This window comes from Mauremys mutica, chromosome 6 (genome assembly GCF_020497125.1).
Source record: "Mauremys mutica isolate MM-2020 ecotype Southern chromosome 6, ASM2049712v1, whole genome shotgun sequence".
In the NCBI taxonomy this organism is placed as follows: domain Eukaryota; kingdom Metazoa; phylum Chordata; order Testudines; family Geoemydidae; genus Mauremys; species Mauremys mutica.
The window spans coordinates 83232443-83254260 of NC_059077.1; the positions used below are offsets into that span (position 1 = coordinate 83232443).

Sequence of the window (21818 nt, forward strand, 5' to 3'; positions counted from 1 at the left end):
GAAGAAGTGGGTATTCACCCACGAAAGCTCATGCTGCAAAACGTCTGTTAGTCTATAAGGTGCCACAGGATTCTTTGCTGCTTATCCATGATTTGTTTCCAACAACAAAAGGAAGGCATGGTCTGCACCCCAGATTGTTTACAATATAAAGGAGCGAGGAGGTGGGTTGAGGGCATAAAATCTGGATCTAGATTTTAAACACCCCAAAGTATGAAAATGGTCAGATCTTGGGGTTTGGTTAAGGACAGTTTTGCCTTAAATAAATATACATAGGAATATCATTTTTAGTCTTCCCTATTCTTAGGGCAAGAAATTTAGTTATTTGAGATAAATTGTCCAGGCTCCATTTGCACTTCATTTTCTCGGTTTATGTTTCTTGCGTTGTCTAACTTATTTGTGCCTTATGTTATGGATAAAAATTTCTTAATAGTGACATTTGTGATCCAGATACTCAGGAGCAGTTTAGCTGCACATGTAGAAGGACCCAAGAAGAGAAAGAAAGATGGCCAGATCCTGGGGCTGGATGGGGAGGGGTTTGGCCAGTGTTACATAACTTAGAGCAGCCTACCCCTCTCCATATTAGAGAAATATTCACTGATATTATTATAGATTGACGTAATTACTAGAACTAGTCAAAAGTTGGAATTTCCATTCCACAGGAAATTTCGGGGGCAGCGGGGGTGAGAAAGAGAGAATAAAATAATTCTGTTTTGGAACAAAAAAATAGAATTTGAGATTTCCTGAGGAAGAGAAAATAAAAATAAAATATATATATACTATTTTGAAACAACGTTTTGTTTAGAAAAATCTTGACAGAAATTGAGCCTGGAAGCCCAAGACCTGAGGCTCCCAGGATCCCCCATCTACCTTAGGGGACTGACGGGGAGCCACAAGTCTAGAAGTCCTGGAAATCATGGCTTAGCTGGGAGACTTTGAGCTGGGGGTTCCCATCTTGAAGGCAGAGATCCTGGAAGCCCTGAGAGCCTGCCTGCTGTGGAGTTGGCAGCTAGGTCCTAAACTATAGTCAGGAATACTTGGGAGCCTTGTGGTACATGACCCTGGGGAAATTCCAGAGCCACAGATCCTGGAAGCCCAGTCTCCCCAACAGCCCATCACATAAGCTGGCAGTAAGCCAGGCAAGGAGCTCGCCTGTGGTTTTGAGTCTATAAGGGCAGGGAAGGATGTAATTGGTTGTAAAAACAATCACCATATTATTGGCCTACAAAGCAACTCCATCCTTTGTCCCACTTGTATTGATGCCTACGTGTCTGAGTGTGCATATCCAACAAATTAGAGGGTTCAGTGACAAAGTAAGCGAAATGAATGTTATGAGGCAAGGCTCATTAATTTCTCATTCTATTTTGAAAATATTTTGAAACAAGTGTCCAGTTCTTGAATTTACCCTTTGGACACTTTATAGTTAGTAGACTATTAATTTTCTTATTTAAGTTTCATTCACCTTTATTTCTAAACAGAACTACTCATACGTGCATATGTTTTCAGGATTGGGCCTTAGTTTACTCCTATGGCTTAGATAGAAGTTGAGCCCTGAACTGATACAAAACATACTACAGTGAGCTACTTTTTTCCACTCAAAAATCAAAAGCAATAATTTTAACAGTATTTTATGTTCTTCGCTGTAACAAAAGCAAGGCGCATTTGATTATTTAGTTCAATTAGGAAGCAAAAGCAATTCATCCAATAATAATTCCTTTCAGCAATGTTTAAGATTCTAAAAACAAAATCAATCAATCCTAATGCTATTCCCTCCAAAAAGGGCAAATTCATTCACTAATTTCATTCTTATTTGCAATAAAAACAAATTAATTAGCACAGGCTCCTTTGCAAGAGATCAAAAGCAATTCCTTCAAATAATTCCATTCTGATTTTCAATAAAGAATTCATTAACCTTAGTTTCATTTGGAAATTCCACAGCAATTTATTCAATAACTTCATTCTGATTCACAAACAAATTAATTATCCCAAGTCCGTTCCATAATGTTTTTAAAGCAACTGCTTCCCTTAACTGAACACAATGTGTCTTTCTATATCTTGGAAAACTAAGTCCGTCTCCCATACCATTTGTGATGTTAACCCTGAATCAGAGGGTTAAAGCTTGAATGTGCTAACCACTTATAGTACCCAATGGGGCTTAACAGGTGCCCAGCACCTCACAGGATCAGTGTAAAACTTTGGGGCTCTTTCAAAGCATGTTCCTCAGCTATTGGCTCAAAAACAAAGTTTCACAGGTTTTCAGCAGCTCACAATTGCAGATACAGCAGTCAGTGCTCCTGGCTGAATGAATGAACAGCAAAACTAGACTCAGGGATTCCATCTGCCATTATCTCACATTACAGAGCAAATGTGCTGCAGGGTCAATACTGCAATTCACCTTGGCAAGATAAACATTAAGTACTCTGGGTTGGTAAAAAGACTGAGTTTTCTTCCTAAATAGTTTGCAGAGAAACTGAATGTTTCCACAAAATTCACAAAATTTCAGGTTTTTGATCCTGATGTCAGAGGTTCCCCCTCTCCCCAGTATTAAGCAATATTATCATCAATTTAGAAGCATTTGTCTGCAGGGAAGGAAAGAAGATTTTTTCTCTTTGTGGGGAGCACAGGTTGATTATAATTAGCTATGAAGGTGGAAGTTTATAGGAAGATTGTGACATGCCCTTAATGTGGGTGTTCAGTGGAAGGGAGCAGGAAAGGAACTTCCTGACTCCTTTGAGGCCCAATCAAAGGTCAATTTGTAAGTACATGGGCTGCTCCCTCAGTGCACTCCCCTAGAGGAACATCACACCCCAGAGGGAGCAGGGAGGAGCTGAAGTCCTACCCACCCCTCTGAAGACTTGCAGCCTGGGGAGTAAGGAGTCCTGTCTCGGGAAGGACTTCAGCTCTCTCAAGTCAGTTGCTCTCAGAGTTGAGACACTGTCCAGACACAGCTCTGAGCACCCACACTTTAAAATAATAATAAAAAAAATCAAGCTATTTTTGTGTGTCTCAAGTTCAGCTCTCAAAATCACCAGTCGCTTGACCATTATTTTTTTCAAGAGGCTGACCAATAATCATTTTGGGAGAGTAGGAGGCAGACTGACATTATTCCAGAGGGGAAGGGCAAGAGAGAGAAACAACAAAAACAAAATTAAAAAAAAAACAAATTGTTTTTGGGGAGGAGACTGAGTGTCTTAGTGTGCTTTGGCTACCTGTACAATGAACAGAGATCACTGAGTGGACCGGTAGACAAAAGAATCTAAACCTCCCCACTACCACCATTTTTTAAAAGTGCCTTCCATTTGAATAAGCATAAAGGACAGAGCATAAAGGGAACCTTCCCCTGGCCCCTCAGACAGACAATAGTGACATATTATATATGAGCAATGCTGCTATAACTGATCTGGACACTTCAAGTTTCAGTAGTGATTTCCCATTGCCGTCTAACTGAAGGAGCTCTCACTATGAACAATTTGTGAAAAGCCCCTAATATGTCTGTAAAGACTATTCATCTCACAAACAAAAAGTCAAATATAAATAAATGATTCAGAACCAGCTCTCATCATCAAAGGGTCAGAGAATGACTTAGTTTCTGAGATTCAGAAGATGCTTGGTGGATTCAGGATCTTATGGACAGGATTTATTTGCCTTTGGACTAATTAAGGTAACTGGGGAGCTCCTGGTTCCACTGTTGAGAAGCAAGATGCCCTACAATCTTAACCTTTAAAGGCTCGCTATATAAATATCTTGGCAAAGTGGCAACCTGCTTCAAAGCTCCCATTATTGGAGAATGTTATTTTGAAAGTACCATAGTGATTTAAGAGGTCTAGGCAAATCTGGATTTCATCTACTTTTCTGATGTCTTTCTAGCAATCTTTTGTCCTTCACCTATAGTTGCTAAGTTTTGTTCAGATCCAGGTGCGACACATTTTATGCAAACTTAATGAGATCATATTTGCAACTAATTTGTATAATAATAATAAATTTAAGCTTATGACCAACACACACCCTGCCCAAGCAGTGTTGGGGCAGAACACGGAGCTGTACATAACTTGGCAGCTGCAGTTTGGTGTGCAAGAGCTTGCTTGTGTCTGGCTAGGTGAGAGGAGTCTGAGAGGGAAACAGGAATAACTGGTTGTGTGGCCCCTGGGACTGTTGTTACTGCTAGTGGTAAAAGAGTTACTGGGGGGCATAGATCTCCTGGGTGGTAGGTGGATGCTGGAGGCTAGAGTGTGTGGGGGGGCTGCGTGTTGGCAGGAGGTAGAGTGGCTGTGTCTTTGTGCTGTGGGAGCCTGGTGCTGCATGTGAGGCGGTAGGTTGTGGGGCCAGCAGTGGGCCTCTAACCTTGTACTGTTTCCTCAGCTGCCTTCTTCTCCAGCCTTTCATTGACTCCCTGTGGCTGGCTGCCCGCTAATCTAGCTCAACAGCATCCCCTAAAGGCTAAAACTAGAACTGCAGACAAAGGTGGAACTGCAGCTTAGTGGAAGTGTGAGAATCCATTTGAGATGAAGCAAAGTGTGACAGGGCTGCCAAATGCCTGATAGATGTCATGCATTTGGCCCCCTGTCTGCCATAGTCTATACTGGCAGAAGATGGTGTAAAGTTGGGGGCGAATTTATCCCAACGGAAACCTATTAATGAGTTCTCTGTGTCATTTACTCTATCATAATAAAATAGGTTCCAAACACTATTTTTGTTGTATATTTTGTCAGCAATGTCTAGCTGTAGTGATATGTAGCTATGTTACGCTTCCTCACATGGGGCCTCTGTTACATCGGTGCAAATCCAAATTACTGGCTTCAGTAGCATAATTCTGGATTTACACTGGTGTAACTGTGGTAAGAATCTGACCCCTATTTCACTGGCAACAATATATCTATCTTTATGTATTAAAGGTACATTGATTTACAGTTTCTTACTACAAACCATACAGGTAGTAACAGGAATGAAATATTGTGCCAAGAGCATTAAAGATACTAGGCATCGCCACTGAAAGGCTTATGACAAGGTAAGTAAGTGTATTCCCCCAAACGTGAAGGAATGATCCACGCAGAAAGTGAATGAACCATTTTTACACGGTTGATTAAACCACTGCTTGCTGTGATCATTAAAACTTATCAATGTCAGCTACTGTGTGTCTTTGATCAGAAAACGGCCAAGGCACCTCTTCATGCGACTTATTCTGAATTCTGCATGTACTGCAGCTGTCAGTCACTGTAATGACATGACAGATTTAAATCTATGAACAACTTGGGGCAGTGGTTCTCATAGTCTACTGATAGTAAAAGAGGAGCCTGGCAGGGGCATAATTTGCAATGGGCTATGGGGGGGTGCAGTTGCCATGCGTCCTTGCCCCCCAGGCCTTGGTTTGCTCCCCCCATACTTGTCATAGATCTCTATGCTCCACTATGTCTTCCATTCCCCCCCGTCCCCGGACTTTGGCTGTGGTCATTCATTAGGAAAGCAATAATTGCCTAGTTTCTCATTCATGAGGCTATTTTGGACAGAAACTGTTCTATATGCAGATACAACTTTGGCTCCCCAAAACTTTTTTCCCTGAAATGATGCCCCTGGGACTTGGAACTTAACCCAATTAAATCAACATTCAGCAACAGTATTTCCTACATTCTGATATTTACTCTCACTGCATATTCAGTGCTGACAAGCCCATTTTTCATCCCTATGTTGAATGATTAGTATTTAGGAAAATGAACATGTAAAATACACAGGTTATTTGTACCTGACCTCATCTGTCAGGAGATGAGATCATTCAAAGCAATTAGGATGATGACAGAGACAGATGGTAAACTATCATACCAGAGGATTGTTATAGATTCTTCTGAGTACCGGCACACATTATGCAGTATGATATCTTTGGGAACTGCAATAATAAAATGTCAGTTATAGGAACTTCAACATAAACCTAGTTTTCTTATTACCAGACAAATGCTCCTACTATAAACCGTCAACAAAGAACAACATTTGGTCAAATCTCAAAGGAGATTCATGCTTGAAGGTTTAGAAACACTGAAGATCCAAATTATCATTTACCTGTGACACTGCATAGCGCTTTATTTTAAATACTTCCAGCAAGCATTTCAACCCCTTTCCCTTATTATTTCTTACTAGTGTCTTCTCTAGCGGTGCTAAAAGCCATGCCCAGGATGGAAAACTGACACAGACTGTGTTTGGAGCATTCAAAGTGGGATTAAGCAAAAAGTTAGCCTTTAATTTGCCTGGTAAACAGGTAACAGTGGCAAGTTTTAAAAAAAAATGTAAAAGTACAATACACACTTGGTTAAAGTTTCTAAGAAGCAATAAAATTGCTATTTGAAGGAGCCAACAATGGGATTCAGTGAGTGACTACTTATCCACAGTCAGGTACTTTTTCATTCCTGCTTATATTGTCTGTCATTTCTTCTGTCCCCCAAAAGACATCTTATAATTCATCATCAGGGGTTCTTCTTAGGTCAGTGAGGAAGAAACAATCACAGTATCCAACATTCACTGCACCAAAGTTAGTAGGAGGAGTAAGAAAAAATTGTAAATTTGAAAGTTGAACTCAAAATCAAATGTTATTGGGTTCACGTTCTGTTTTGAATGAACTTTTTTCTGACTTAAAGATCGTGGAAAGTGTCACCAGACCAACTGATACCACCCAGAACTGGATGCTAGCCTTGGACCACAAGCAAAAAATCTCTATTTCCTACCCCCCCTAAAAAAGAGTTGACACTGAGCCAGTCTCCAGCAATCTCTAACATTGCATATCACTGTCCCATGGAAACCCTTCCCTGAACTTTTCACCAAAAACTGGGCTAAATATTCCTCCTTGTAAAGACTGCAGAACACTCTTATCAGTTGTCATAGTGTGATTGATGCAATTTATAAACCCCAACATGATCTTGAACAGAAAATAAATACAGATGTTAGTGGCAAGAAAATAGAAGTTACAAGAACTCACAGAAACTGCTCCTTCACTTGCCGACTGGGAAAGATACACCTACTGCAGGAGAGGCAAGAAGTCACCCCAAGTTCTCTCAGGTAGTTGCTTCAATATCCTGATCCTAGGCCCACCTATCACACTACCTATCACAAATCAGACCCTAAACTATAGGGGGGGTTAAGGATGCCTCTGTGTTTCCTCTTCGGAGACTCTGGCAAAAAACACCTACCTAGTGACTACTCTTATGGGGGAAGGGAACAGGACACACTGGCCCGGGACAGTTTATAAAACTATACTGGAAGTTTCAGTGTTAAAACACATCACATAGTAATGCACTAAAAAGCATTAATATCATCATCTTCTCTTGCAATCAGGTCACAAATATTTACCCTGTCTTGATGAATTAAGTCTTAATAACCTTGTTTTTGCTTAGTCTGTTGCACACTATGTATAGCTACTTCCCCATTCTTTCACAATCCAAAGAAAAAGAAAAAGAAAATTACTGAAAATAGACAGGGATGTGGTAATAATCCTACTGAGCTTCATGGCGTATTCAGTTATCAATGTCACCAGCGGTTTAATAGAAAAATCAATCTAATACAGGTCTTTCTGGTTTGCTAAGAATAGTAGACAGCTAAGTAGGCATGCTGGCTTTCAATCTAACATGTCCTGTAGTTTCAAGGGGAGCCCTGTTATTGTTGATGATGATGTTTCTTCACAGTCTAAGAGATTACTAAAAAAATTGACAATCGTTAGGCAGCTGGTGAGCTGTGACCACTACCTGTCACATTTTCCAGTATTGTCTCTGTCTCCTCGTGCTCCCTTATCTGTCAGTATCCACCCGTTCTCTCTTTTTCTTATACCAAGACTGTAAGCGGTTTGTGGTAGGGACCATCTTTTTGTTGTGTGTTTGCATAGCACCCAGAACATTGGGTTTCTGGTCTAACACTAGGTCTCCGAGGTGCTACTGTCATACAATAATAATGAAAAGAATGCTGCCTGTCATTATTAATTAAACTTTTATTAACTGTTTACATAATAAATATAAAGAAAATGACAGCTGTTACAGGTCTTGTACAGGCAACTCTCCTTTGGGCCCTAATTCAGCAAAATACTTATACACATTCTCAGTTTTAAGCATGTGCATAAATGCTTTGCTGAATAGGGATGGATTTAAACACATGCTTAAGGGCTTTGCTGAATCAGGTCCTTGAAGAACACACATGACATGACCAAGGAGGACTCAGAAGATTTTTAAAATAGATTAAAATAAACAAAAAAGGAGATGAGAATTAGGAAAGAGATATGGAGGGAGAGGAAGTAATGTCAGGAATGGCTCACAAGCTCAGTGTTACTCCGGTACTCCACATCCAAACCATAGCAGCAAATTTTCAAAAGGCTGGGCGTTGGGTCTGCCATAACAGATACACATGGTATTTATGCCCACTGTGCATTTTCAAAGAAAGACACACATGGCATACAACATCAAAAATGGTAGCTGGTAGGAGGGGCATGGCCAAAACCTGCATCCAATAAATAATTTTCAAGCAAGCACAACTGATCACACAGGTGCAAGTACATTCTGCCAAAATTTGCACTCAGTTGTCTACAAATGGTGAGCAGCCAGCACTCCAGCTGTATTGTATCACCTCATAAACCCATCAGTTAATATAGGGCAGTAGAGGTAAACATGCACACGGATGCCCAATTTGTTGAGAGGCGAGAGTGGTGGGCATTGGGAAATGTACTCGCAAACTGAAGTGTTGAATTTGGTCTAGAGTAATTTGGCCAATATCACACATCACAGTGACAGAGCTAGCATTAAAATGACGTATTCCTGGCTACTCAGACTATGCTCAGTTCAGTAGAGCACACCAGCCACTAATATATTAGCTATTGTATAACCAGTCAAACTTTCTTAAAGTGTTTATGCAATGCAACTTCTGTATATAGTTTCTAGGCAGAATGCATTCTTAAACTGTCTAATGCTGAAGTTGGAATTGTGTTTATATACTTTTAATTGGATTTTTGCTCTAAATAGTTTCTTCTTATTGTTATTTGATTGTCATCCACTATATTATTTTCATGTACACTCTTCCCACATTTATGTTGCCTAGCAGGAAAATTTGAAAATTTGAAAATCCGAAGCATGGGGCAGGGGTCGCTTGCTGGTGGATTATCTGCTACTTGAAGTCTTTAAATCATGATTTGGAGCATTCAACAGCAGAGTCAAGGGAGAGAATTAGTTCAGGAGTGGGTGGATCGGCTTATGTGGTCTGCATCTTGCAGGAGGTCAGACTAGATGATCATAATGGTCCCTTCTGATCTTGAATTCTATGATTCTATGAAAGGAGTATTACAATACCATGTAGGGATTTCAAACTAGAGTAGGAGTCTTAAAAGAATTTACTTGTGTCTGCCAGTTTCAAGTCAGTTTAATGTTTGCATGCCTTTACATATATATAAATAAAATTCCTATGTACTGAAATAAATGCAAGCAATATTTGGGAGCTAAATATGATTCAAATATTTAAAACAACAAAGCTCCTTCTTAGACTATAGAGTACATTTGCTGTTTAAAAGGATGCAACTGTTTCATATCAGATGTTTCTATTGATTCCTAGGGCCTTGCCTGTACACAGATTTATACTTCATTAATTAAACCACTTCAGTTTAAACTGATGTAAATCCATGGAGACACTATAATTTCATTTAAAGAATGGTTTATTTTACACATGTCCTAATTGATTGAAATAAACTTGATTTAAACTAGTGTCCACGTAGTCTTTTCTACCAATTTAATTAAATTGGTTTTAAAATAACACCTTAATTTAAATAAGCACAACTCTGCATAGACAGCTCCTCAGATAAACGATACCACATTCACTGTGTTAGACAACATTAAGAATACTGAATTGCATTTCAAGCCTCAAATATGAGAAGTTAGTAATTTAAACTAAATTAATATATGCAAAGGTTACGTTGATTAAAGTACAATAATATTAGGGGTTTGCACTGGGATAACTAGATTGATTTACTGGTGCATTGGTCCAGTTTAGATAAGGCTTTAGGCACTAATGCACGTGTGAGCAGTTATGCATGTTAAAAAGGTATCTATGAATTCTACATATTGATTCTGTTTTTTTAACTGTAATGCACGCACTTAGGGCTAGCCTGTGGCATTGTCCCAGGAAAAGTGAAGACTGCCTTCCTGCATACCAAGGGAGTGCATTTTGTTCCAGCCATTAGGCTGGCACAGAATGGTCTTCCGCCGGAGCACCAGTCCTATTCAAAGGGCTCATGCAGCAGTGTTTGGTGGCTTATGTGTCAGAGAGTGCCCAGGGCATGCTGTGTTCCAGATTAGAACTGGGTGAATGTAACAGGGCGGTACTCACCCCTGCGGCGCCTCCTGCTGGTGACTCATGGAATTAGCTCAGTCCAGCACCGGAGCGCCCTCTGCAGGCCAGTGATCCACCTGTTCGTCTGGCCCCGTGTCCCTCCCTGGACCCGGTGCCCTTTTCTCTGGGGTACTGCCCCTGACAATAACCCCCGTCTCTCTGGGTCTCCCCTCCTTAGGTAACCCTCACCCTCTATCCTCAGTGTATGGCTACTGCCAGTCATTGTCTAGCCCCCCACTCTGGGCAGACTGCAGTCTCAGCCAACTCATCCCTGGCAAGGAGGGTTTGGACCTGCTGCTTTGTCCTACCCCTGGGCTGCCCTCTGCAACCCACAGTACCTATCGGCCCACTCCTAGGCCGCAGCCTGGGGCTTTCTAGGCTGGAGCTCCCCAGCTCCTCAGCCTTCCCCAGCCCTGCTGCACTCAGATACCTGGTCTCTCTTTCCCAGCAGCTAGGCCCATCTCTCTCTGAAGGCAGAAGAGAGACTGTCTGGGCTCCTAGCTTCCCTGCCTTTTATAAGGCCCTGCTCCTCAGTTTGGGGCGTGGCCCCCAGCTGTAGCCACTTCCCCAATCAGCTCAGCTCTGTCAGGCCACATTTTAAACCCCTTAAAACCCCGGAGCAGGGTCCACCCTGCTACAGTGAATAACAGAATTTTTTGGACTATTGGCAATTTTGAAAAGTCCAAAAAAAAAAAAAAAGTCATTTTGGTTATACAGCAAAAACAAAAATTTGAAGTTTTCAGAGAAACACGAAGTCTGAAGATTTTTTTTTTATTTTGGGTCAAATGAAAAGCCATTTTTAAATGTGTCTGGATTTTTAAACATAACATTAAGGGGAATTCTTAAATGAAAAGTCAAAAGAAAAATGTTTCATTTTGAAAATGTTCAAGTTTCTCTAACCTCTGCTGCAGAAAGGGGTGAGAATCAGGGAACCGTACCATCTTCCTGGCAGCCTCACCTGTATTATGCTGTAGCCAGCAGCTGGTCACAGCAGTGAATCTGGCCCTTCTCTTGGAGTTCTTGCATTCAATTTAGATCCTCAGTTTTGCATAGTTTATAAAATGTTGATCGCCTTAGTTTAAGACTTTTTTTTCTTTTGTTTTGTTTTTTATAAAGGTAAGCTCACTGGTTATTCCTGTGACTTACTCTGGGATATTTTGTAAACACATACCGGTATGAATAATCATATACATACACATTATATACACACACACGCACACTATTCCAAAATGATTCCAAGATCTAATATGGGTTATCGTGCACTATGGACTAATGGCTTCTGTAGAACAAATTTAAGACTGACTTTTTACTGATGAAATCAATTTTTTGGAAGCTGAGAATCTCAAATGATGCCTACCTAGATCCCAGAGATTCCACCAGTGTGATTATATTCATAGAAAGGGCAGATAGAAATGCAATTTTAAAATGTCCATCTGGAGAAAATGTCATGATACAATCTTATGACAGCTGTGAATAACAGCAGGCCTTCCATCTCCCTGCTGACATGTCCTGTTTTAAAGAAAATGTTTGAAATCCTTGAGCACAATCTACTTTGCATAAGAGACATTTTTTGCTCCAAGCTTTGCATGATCATGCAAGCTTGTAGAAAACAACCATTCTGTTATATGAAGGAATAAGGAGCACTGAGAGGAAGAAGTCTGATGTCATTACTGCAACTCTATGCCAGAAGGGATGAATGAGGACAAGAGTCAGAGAGAACAGACATAGGCAAAGCTTAGGAAGAGAAAAATCAGTAAAATAAAGGACACAGATATGTAACACATTTTTTAAGAAAGATTTTATCATTAAAGTGCTCTCCTTTATCACTCCCCCAAGTCCCGAATGCCCCCTGGCCACAATTTGACTAGAACTCTGCTAGCGTGATTGTGGGGCTATTGGGCTTCTAGAAATGTTTCACTGACCAACGTGGACAGGGTACTTTCCTGAAAACCATCAGGTTGTGTACCTAGAGTAGGGACAGCGTTCGGAAAACAAATCCTTCCCACATTGGCCAAGCAAAGACTGCTAGAATCTTGTTTGCTCAGCCTCAATGGGGGGGCTAAACCTTGAGGGATATGCCCTATACCTCTTTATGTCTCTCTTCCTGTTAATCACCTTATGAATAAATGCTTTATTTTTGTAATGATAAAACATGTGCCTATATTTGCTGTAACTCTAAACCCCATTTTCTGTAATTTATTCCTTATACCATTCACAGTCCTGTGCTCCTGAATTTTTTAAAGCATTTAGGAAAAAAGATTTATCATTCGAGTACCACTCCTCACTGCTAACCTTACCGTTATAAAGCCATAATTTGACCATAAATTCTTTAGCAATTATATCTACTCAATGGGCCAGATCCTCAGTGGCTAGTAAGCTGACGTAGTGCCATTGACTTCAAGGGAGCTACACCAAGGATCCATTCTGAATCTATATCTACATTATTTGTGATCAAATTAATCATAAATTAAGCACTGTATATGGTGGGTGGTCAAACTTACAGAACCTCCGAGCCGCCTACTACAATCTTCAGACATTTAAGAGCTGGGGATTTAGCCCCACTCCTGCTGAAGCCCTGAGCCCTAGCAGGCATGCTCTGTGGGTCTGAAGCCCCAAGACACTCTTCCCCACTGGGCAGAAGCCCCTACTTCACTGCCCTGCTGCAAGGCAGAGGTCCCAAGCTTCCCTCCCCCCCAGTCTGGTAGGTGGAGAATGGGGGGGGTCGCCACAAGCCGCACTTTAACTGTAAAAGAGTTGCATGTGTCCACAAGCCACAGTTTGGCCACCTCTTTTGGATTACTTTCCTCAGATGAATTATTCTTAAATAAATACCAGATATAAGTAATGAGCCCCCTATAGTTCTGTTTCTATAGAATTCCTGCCTACAGCTCTGCATTACACACTATTTTATTTCCAACCTCTTTTCTCTGCTCTAGTTAGGCTTTTTTCCTGACTGTTCCCTTTAGACTCAATGCAACCCCATTAGTGTGAATGGGAGTCTTTCCACTGACTTCAGTGAGACAGAAACATCCCACTCGAGCTCCATTTCCAATATTAACCTTCCAGCGTTAACACACGATGGGGCACGGATTAGTTATTTGTTTGGCACTGTTGAGCTATGACAAAAGTACAATACATATGTACAGCACCATATTAATGATTAATAATAATCCATGGGTGAAAAATGCATAATCACTCTAAAAGTTACCGGGTTTCAGCTAGTGCTCTTTGGAATGGTTCAAACATTTTTTTAAATGGGTTTTAAAGTTAAAAGAAGTTTTCTTTGCTTTTTTCTGTATGATTCAGAAGGGATGAAACAAAATTCAAAAAGGTAAAAATCATGAGAAGGTGTGCTCTCTGATCTTTATGGTGGTAGGGCCACTGGTACCACTACAGAAGGAAAGGAGTAATTAAACAACTCCCCCTATATATGTGAAATTATTTCTATTCCCTTTTAATTCTGATATTCATCCATAAGAAGAATTAACAACTAAGGCAATATTTTTTTTAAAAGCACATGAAGTCACTGATTTTATGTAACCTGAGGTCCTTATCTTGCATTCAGAACAAACTTGGAGCATTTTTTTTTAACTGCATTTCTTCTCTTGCAGGCAAAAAGCAGTGCTGTTCAAATGTTGCCAGTAAAACAACTCTTTTTAAAAGGTAAGGTACTCTAAGTAACTTTCAATTCTCTACGGTCTCTCTTTTGGTATATATGTTATAGTTGTGTCCACATTAAAAAAATTATGACTCATTGTTATATCTGGGTATCATTTGTGTTAATTTAATGCAGTGATATTTTGTTGCCTAATTATCAGAACTGCTCCAATTATACAGTGAACATAATTTATTTAATTAATTTTGGTGAATAAGCTAAAGAATGTTTTTATCATTCATCATTATAAAATTTACAAATTTTAAATAATAACTTCACATTATTTGGCCACTTCTATTAATGAGGAACCAAGTGCAATAAGTAGAGTCAAGCTAGAGACAGAAATGCAAGCTCCCAACAGAACTTTGGAATAGAGCTGGTTGGGAAATAGTTCCCAATCCTGTGAGAATTTTCCAAGATTTCAAAACATTTTCCCATCCCAAATTGGGACAAAAAGTCAATCTCAAAAAATTTTCCAGACAAAAATAATTTGCATCAGATCAAAATGTCGCATGTTTTCAAAAAATAATTGTTTTGATTGACCTTTTTTATTTTTACTTTGTAACTGTAAGTTACATTTCAAAATGAAAAATCATTTTGAACTGAAAAATGAAACTCATCAACATGTAGGACTTTAATGGAATCCTCCTCTCCCCCCTAACTTCGCAGGAATCAGGATTGAGTCTTAATTACATAAAGAGACACAGTGGGTGAGGTCATATCTTCTATTGGACCAACTTCTGTTGGTGAGAAAGACAAGCTTTTGAGCTACACAGAACTTTTCTTAATTACATAGTTGTCTGTTTTATTCCAGATTTCTTTTAAAGCAAATTAAGATGAAAAACATACTTGTGATTCAAAACCAGTTACAGTGAAATTAGTGCAATTCACTAATGAATCCTGACCAACAGGGACTAGATCTATAGTAAATTTATAATGAATCTCTTTACAACAGATTCCATTTACTTTGACAATGTTAAACCACAAACCTGTTAAATTAAACAGTAGCTGCTGGGAATGTACATTAGCTACCATTAAAACTCAGCATTTCCTAACAGTTACCATAACTTTGAAATCTCTGAGATACCACAATATTTCTGTATACTAAATAAGGAAATACTAGTTACTGCCTTGTGCTTTTCTTAAAAAAATGCTGACTATTGTAGAGTACAAACTTTTCTAATGTCAATTTCTCATACACTTTAAAAGAGTTTGTTCAATTTAGCCAAAAGTCAGAAATGCAGATTAAAAACCGGATGCCAAATTTTGAGCCTGATTGTTCTCTCTCCCCTTTAAAAAGTAGGAGAATCATGTGGACTGAGCTAGTCTGCAAATCCTCTATCATCTCCTCATATAAATCTGTCCTAAGAATAATTCCTTCACAATGCTCACAAGAAACTGTCCAATCAAGCTACCGAATGTATTAAAATATATACTTACTCCATCATACTGTACACTTGTCTTTGCTGAATAACCACATCATCTTATTGATATTATCCCTGTCCCTCTTCCACTACTCTTCTCTGCTGCCTTATTACTCAATTATTTGCATCAAGTCTGCAATTAGTCTCTAAACAGCTTGGTAGGCAGTGATCATGTCTTTTTATTTGTATAGCATGCTCTTAGGCTTTATTAGTATTGTATATTAAATACAAACAGTGTATATTAAATGCAGTGCATAGGATATTGCAACTCCATAACATCAATAATTCCTGCTGCTTCTTCCTGAAGGACTACATTCATAGAATATCAGGGTTGGACGGGACCTCAGGAGGTCATCTAGTCTAACCCCCTGCTCAAAGCAGGACCAATCCCCAACTAAATCATCCCAGCCAGGGCTCTGTCAAGCCTGACCTTAAAAACCTCTAAGGAAGGAGATTCCACCACCTCCCTAGGTAACCCATTCCAGTGTTTCACCACCCTCCTAGTGAAATTTTTTTTCCTAATATCCAACCTAAACCTTCCCCACTGCAACTTGAGACCATTACTCCCTGGTCTGTCATCTGCTACCACTGAGAACAGTCTAGATCCATCCTATTTGAACCCCCCTTTCAGGTAGTTAAAAGCAGCTATCAAATCCCCCCTCATTCTTCTCTTCTGCAGACTAAATAAACCCAGTTCCCTCAGCTTCTCCTCATAAGTCATGTGCTCCAGCCTCCTAATCATTTTTATTGCTGTCTGCTGGACTCTTTCCAATTTTTCCACATCCTTCTTGTAATGTGAGGCCCAAAACTGGACACAGTACTCCAGATGAGGCCACACCAATGTTGAATAGAGAGGAATGATCACGTCCCTTGATCTGTTGGCAATGCTCCTACTTATACAGCCCAAAATGCCATTAGCCTTCTTGGCAACAAGGGCACACTGTTGACTCATATCCAGCTTCTCGTCCACTGTAACCCATAGGTCCTTTTCTGCAGAACTGCTGCCTAGCCATTCGGTCCCTAGTCTGTAGCAGTGCATGAGATTCTTCCATCCTAAGTGCAGGACTCTGCACTTGTCCTTGTTGAACCTCATCAGGTTTCTTTTGGCCCAATCCTCTAATTTGTCTAGGTCCCTCTGTATCCTATCCCTACCCTCCAGTGTATCTACCACTCCTCCCAGCTTAGTGTTGTTATATCCTTGGAGGCAACAGTTTTAGGAAGAAATCATTGGAGACACAGAGAGCTGTAAACCTTGAAGCAGCCATTTTATTGCCACTCACAGAACTAACCAACAGTCAGCCAAAACTGGCTGGGCTATCCCCTAATAATCTAACTCAGTTGCCATAGCAACACAAGATTCTATTACCACGACAAACAAATACACAACAAGTGTCATCTGCAAACTTGCTGAGGGCACAATCTACGCCATCCTCCAGATCATTAATGAAGATATTGAACAAAACCGGCCCCAGGACTGACTCTTGGGGCATTCCACTTGATACCAGCTGCCAACTAGACATGGAGCCATTGATTGCTACCCATATGACATTATGAGCTCAGTTACACTGATGTGAATCTACACAAACTCTATGGAAGTCAGTGTAACTGAGATCAGAATCCTGGATGCTTGTTATGGGTAGATTTCTCAACAACTTGAGTAACTCCACTGCTGCATGTATTTCACCTGATACTTCACCTATCCTATTCTAGGCTTCAAGAGTGGATTCAGATTCAGTCCTGTAATTGAAACTGAATAGGGGTGAGCACTTAAGCTTTGCAATCATGCAGAGGTGATAGACTACCTATAGCAACAAAAAGTATTATCTATAAAAACAAGTAACAGCAGTTAAATGGCAAATGAAAAATTGGCAGCTGAAAGTAATTTATTTTTCATAGATTCTGTGTGACTAGCCTGATAACAAGGGTCCAGATGCATCATATATTTTTGTAGAAACATGTACAGCAGGTGAAGTTGTTATGAAATGTCATCGACTAGTGTCATTATCTGGAATTGTCATGGACTCATTGCACAATTTTTCACAGCATTCCTTGTTCGTCTGTTATATTTGCAAAGCTTCTTGCACAGCATTTGTACCTTACCACTCTGAGATAGTCAGAAAACAGGAATGTTAGTGAACCTGCTGAATGATATTCTGTTCTAAAAGTAAAGAGATATCAAACCCTGTTACTTATACAGTAACATATTGTTAAATATCTAGATACAATGTTAAAAGAATGCCTTTTATTACAATATTACAGGAACATAACTCATAAATAACAAATACTCTATTATGTTAAAAAACTGCAGTTTAAGTTTGTCTTTTATAGAACAAAGCATCTAAAAAAAGCACAAGAAATTTGAAACTCCAGAGAACAGTAGAAAATTAAAACAAGTTTATCACATCGTAATAAGATTGATTTATTGTGATTTGACTCATTACTTTTTGATCAATTGCAAAACCCCAATAAATGCCTTCATTTAAACATTGTAAATACCATTATGCAACCTTTTTTGTAATTTCGTATTCACACTTCTCAATTTTATTTTACTAACTAAATTACAGTCTTGAGCAAATTTCAAGAATTCAGTGAGAAACATGGTAGGGTTAATTGTACTAGTGGGAGAACAATGGATTTTTTTTGGTTAGCCTGCAATTGCAAAAGCAAGTTGTGTGTTTCAGGTTGAACCAAAAATACATTTTTTATAAAAATTTTAATGAATCAAAAAGTCAAAAAAATTGAATGTGTCAATAAAAAAAATCTTTTAATTCAGGTATTCTGCCAAAAACAAAGGAGGACCAGATTCACAAAAAGCTGGTTGGGGAGAATAAGGCCTTCCCTTACATGAATGGCTAGGGCACACTCTTAGGATGTGGGAGACCCAGATTTAATTCTCCCCTCTGCCTGATGTGAAGAAGGGATTTATGATTTAGGAACACAAGTCTCATTGATGTCCAATAGAAGCTGTGCTCCTAAATCACACAGCTGCTTTTGAAAATCCCACCCAGTACCTTGGTATACCCTAGAGCTATAGTCCTATTAAAAGTAAATGAGACTAGTGCTGCTAAGTTATTCAGGGGCTTCTGAAAATCCCACTCAAGAACTTGAATGAAAGATGTCCAAACACTTTTTAAAAAATCTAATTCTAAACATTATTTCATCGCTGATTGGCAGAAATCAGTTGTACCTTTTCAATACTAAAGCTGTGTTGCGTCAGGTAAAAAGAGTTCTGACAAAACGGCGTAATCTCCAACTTTCCCTAATAGGAATAATCAGTGTGCCCTGGCACTGGAATAGAAGGGAGTGTCTATAAGCATATCTCACCATAATAGGATTAGTTACTGTGCTGGATCTAAAAATGCATGAGTAGACATATTAAAATATTCCAACCTTTCAGATGAACCTATAATACTGTTCTATTGATGGTAACAATCATCCTGTTATTCTCAGAGCTTGAATTATTCTAAAGCCATGTGATACATATTTTGACATGAATAAATTGTTGAAGACAAGATGTAAAGCCAGAGCCAGAGATTTGGAGGAAAGTTTTTATAGCACGAGAATACCATAGTTGTGGTATTCAAATACCAGGATCTAGTTTCAGGCTGAAATAAAAAAATAGTTTATCAGCACTTCTGTAAACTAGTTCATAAAATATTTTTTGATTAGAAGATTAACCAGGACTACCTCCATTACTAGCAATACTTGGTTATTAAGGTTACCACCAAACCTGTAAAATGGTATTGCCTTACATGACATACTTGATAACTCAGGAGGACAGTAGGAAACTACAATTCTAGGATTTGAAGAACATGATTTTCCTTCTTCAACTACAACTTATACATTCACCTTACACTGTATTATGCTGCATTTTTAAGATGCCTGCTCTGAACTTTGAAAAGGTAATGAAGTTATAGGATGCATTTATCAAGTTCTTGGAAAACTCCTGCTGATTAGTAAGTGCCTATCCATTTAAAAACAAAACAAAAAAAATCCCACAAAAACACACACACAGAAAGTTCATGGAAACATCCTAGTCTGAAATCATAAAAGTCACCAGTTCCCACTGAGTTTCCTGAGAGTACCAAGCACCAGAATTGATTACTTTCCTGTAACTAACAGCTCTAGAGAAGTAAAGGAAACCTGTGCAAGAAACTGTCCCAACTATATGCCACTTCATGGAAGAAGACTTCAGTCCATCATTGGTCATTTGGCTAAAAAGTATCCTCCAACATCCTTTTCTCTTATGAAACAAAAGTTGTGGGACAAATACGTATATTAGGATTGGAAAATATTGTGCTGTAAGGAGGCTAACTTCTTATAAACAAAGTCTTGAATTCATCTAATCTACTACAATAGGAACAGTTATGACCAGGTAGCAGAAGATTAATCCTGTAGGAAGAGCTGTGTTTTCATTGCCATTTGCCCCATAGTTTGTACCAGGAAATTCCAGGGATTCACAAGACCTTAACCAGTGGAGGATACCTTAAGAATGTACTTGAGGAATGAAGAATCCTCCACCAGCCCTGCTCCATTTTGGGCTGCACCCATCAGCTCTAGGTCCCCATATATGGACATTTTTATCCATGAACCCCTCCAAATGGACCTCACACATAATGCTGGTTTCTACTGACAGAACCCAGAGAGTGAATAGATCCCAAGACTTCCAGTTCAATCTACTACAACTGTGCAGAAGGTTTGTTACGAAAGTTCTCTTGCAAACTCTAAACCAACTTCCTGACCCCTCGTGTTTATTAAAAGGATTTCTTAGGTACTTGAACCTTTCAAGGATCCTGGTGCCAATTTATAGTTTTACATGAAATCCATGTGAAAATCATGACTTTTCATGGTTTTGACATGGTAGTTAATGGTGCCATTTCAGATCTGGGAGTGTGCAAAACCTCACTGAACAAGGCCAAAAAAAAAAAAAAGCTTCATAAGAATCCTGTGAAAAGAGCCATGAAGTTTCACTTAGTCCTATAGTTTACCACAGTTGATCAAGGCCTACCATGAAAAAAAAGTGTGTGTATATATAGATACTGAACTAGATTACCTTTCCTTCCCCCTTCAGGGGCCTCCTATACAATGGAATTCAAAAGTCTTGTCAGCTTCCTGCAGGAAAAGAAAAAAAATATCACTCTTGAAATATCTTTGTTTGAACTTCAGCAATTTAAACTGTTCATTTTAAGGGGTCCTTTACATATTCAGAGCAAATGTAAGGTCAATTTATCAAAGTGAGTTAGAATACATTAAATATTCTTTATCATAATTAAGCCCTAAATGACATGTGAGATCAATGTGATTGCTAAGAAAACATGATGAATTACTTTATGCTACCATCTAGATATTTAAGTACTGGGATATTAGTAGCGTGTGAAATATTTTATGGAGCATTGAGAATTATTTTTCTAGAACAATAGGTATAATATAGCCATGCTAATAAGTGTATAGAAAGAAAAAGGGAGAAGGGCAATTACTCATCTTTTTTTTTTACAAATGCTATACTAAATAGTGTATGCTGTCAGTAGAAAGCTGGAACTGAACATTCAAGTAATTAGAAATGAAGCTTTCAATGGAAAAACAAAATTTTATACTATGTGATTACACTGTAAAAATAATCTGCAGTGATTGAATTTTAATGCTCCGGATGATGAGGAGAATTTCAGCATGCATACTGCCTGTCTGAAGCAGTGCTCCGGAGCATAAAGCCTTCTCTGCTTATTTCAAACAAGAAAAGAATTAGGGAGATAGCATGGTGGAGTGGATAGAGCTGGTTGTAAATTTTCTGCCAAAAATTTTTTTCCACTGGAAAATGCCAATTTGTCAAAAACAAAACTGTGCTTGGGATAGTGCTGCTTTTGACAAAACTCCCAATTTAAAAAAAAACATCCAAAAGAGAACTTTGAATTTGTTCAAACATCCCATTCTGACATCTTTTAAATGAAAAGTTTCATTTTCAATCTGAAACAAGTTTTCATTTAGAAGTGTTAATTTACACTAAAAAAATGTTTAAATGTTTTAAGTATCAAAAATCAAAACTAAACATTAGGATTGACCTGGTTTGTTTGTTTTTTAAGTTCCAGAGGGGAAAGATTTTTAGTCTCTCAAATTCTTGCATGATGGGAAAACCATTTCTCCCAGCTGTAGTAGTAGATAGGGCACTGAGATAGAAGCCCAGTGAACTATTCTATTCCCAGATATGCTAGAAGCCTGCTGTGTGACTTTGGACAAGCCACTCTCTGTGTCTCTATTTCCGCTCCTGCCAGCTGCCTGTTTATCTATAAACAGCTCAGGGTGGTGATTGTTTCTGTATTTGTACTGCACTTAGTACAATCAAGACCCCATCTTAGTTGAGGCCTTGTCACAAGGAGAACTTCCTTGGCCCAGATTTCTCTTTACAAGGA

At 39.0% G+C, this 21818-nt stretch overlaps 1 long non-coding RNA gene across 1 annotated transcript in view; it reads right to left on the reverse strand.

Moving 5' to 3' along the window:
- The window catches only part of LOC123372169, a 133228-nt gene that overhangs the window by 111228 nt on the left and 182 nt on the right, over nucleotides 1-21818 (reverse strand). The window contains exon 2 of the long non-coding RNA XR_006580150.1: nucleotides 20468-20526. This is a non-coding gene — a long non-coding RNA (uncharacterized LOC123372169). The remainder of the gene's footprint in view (nucleotides 1-20467; nucleotides 20527-21818) is intronic.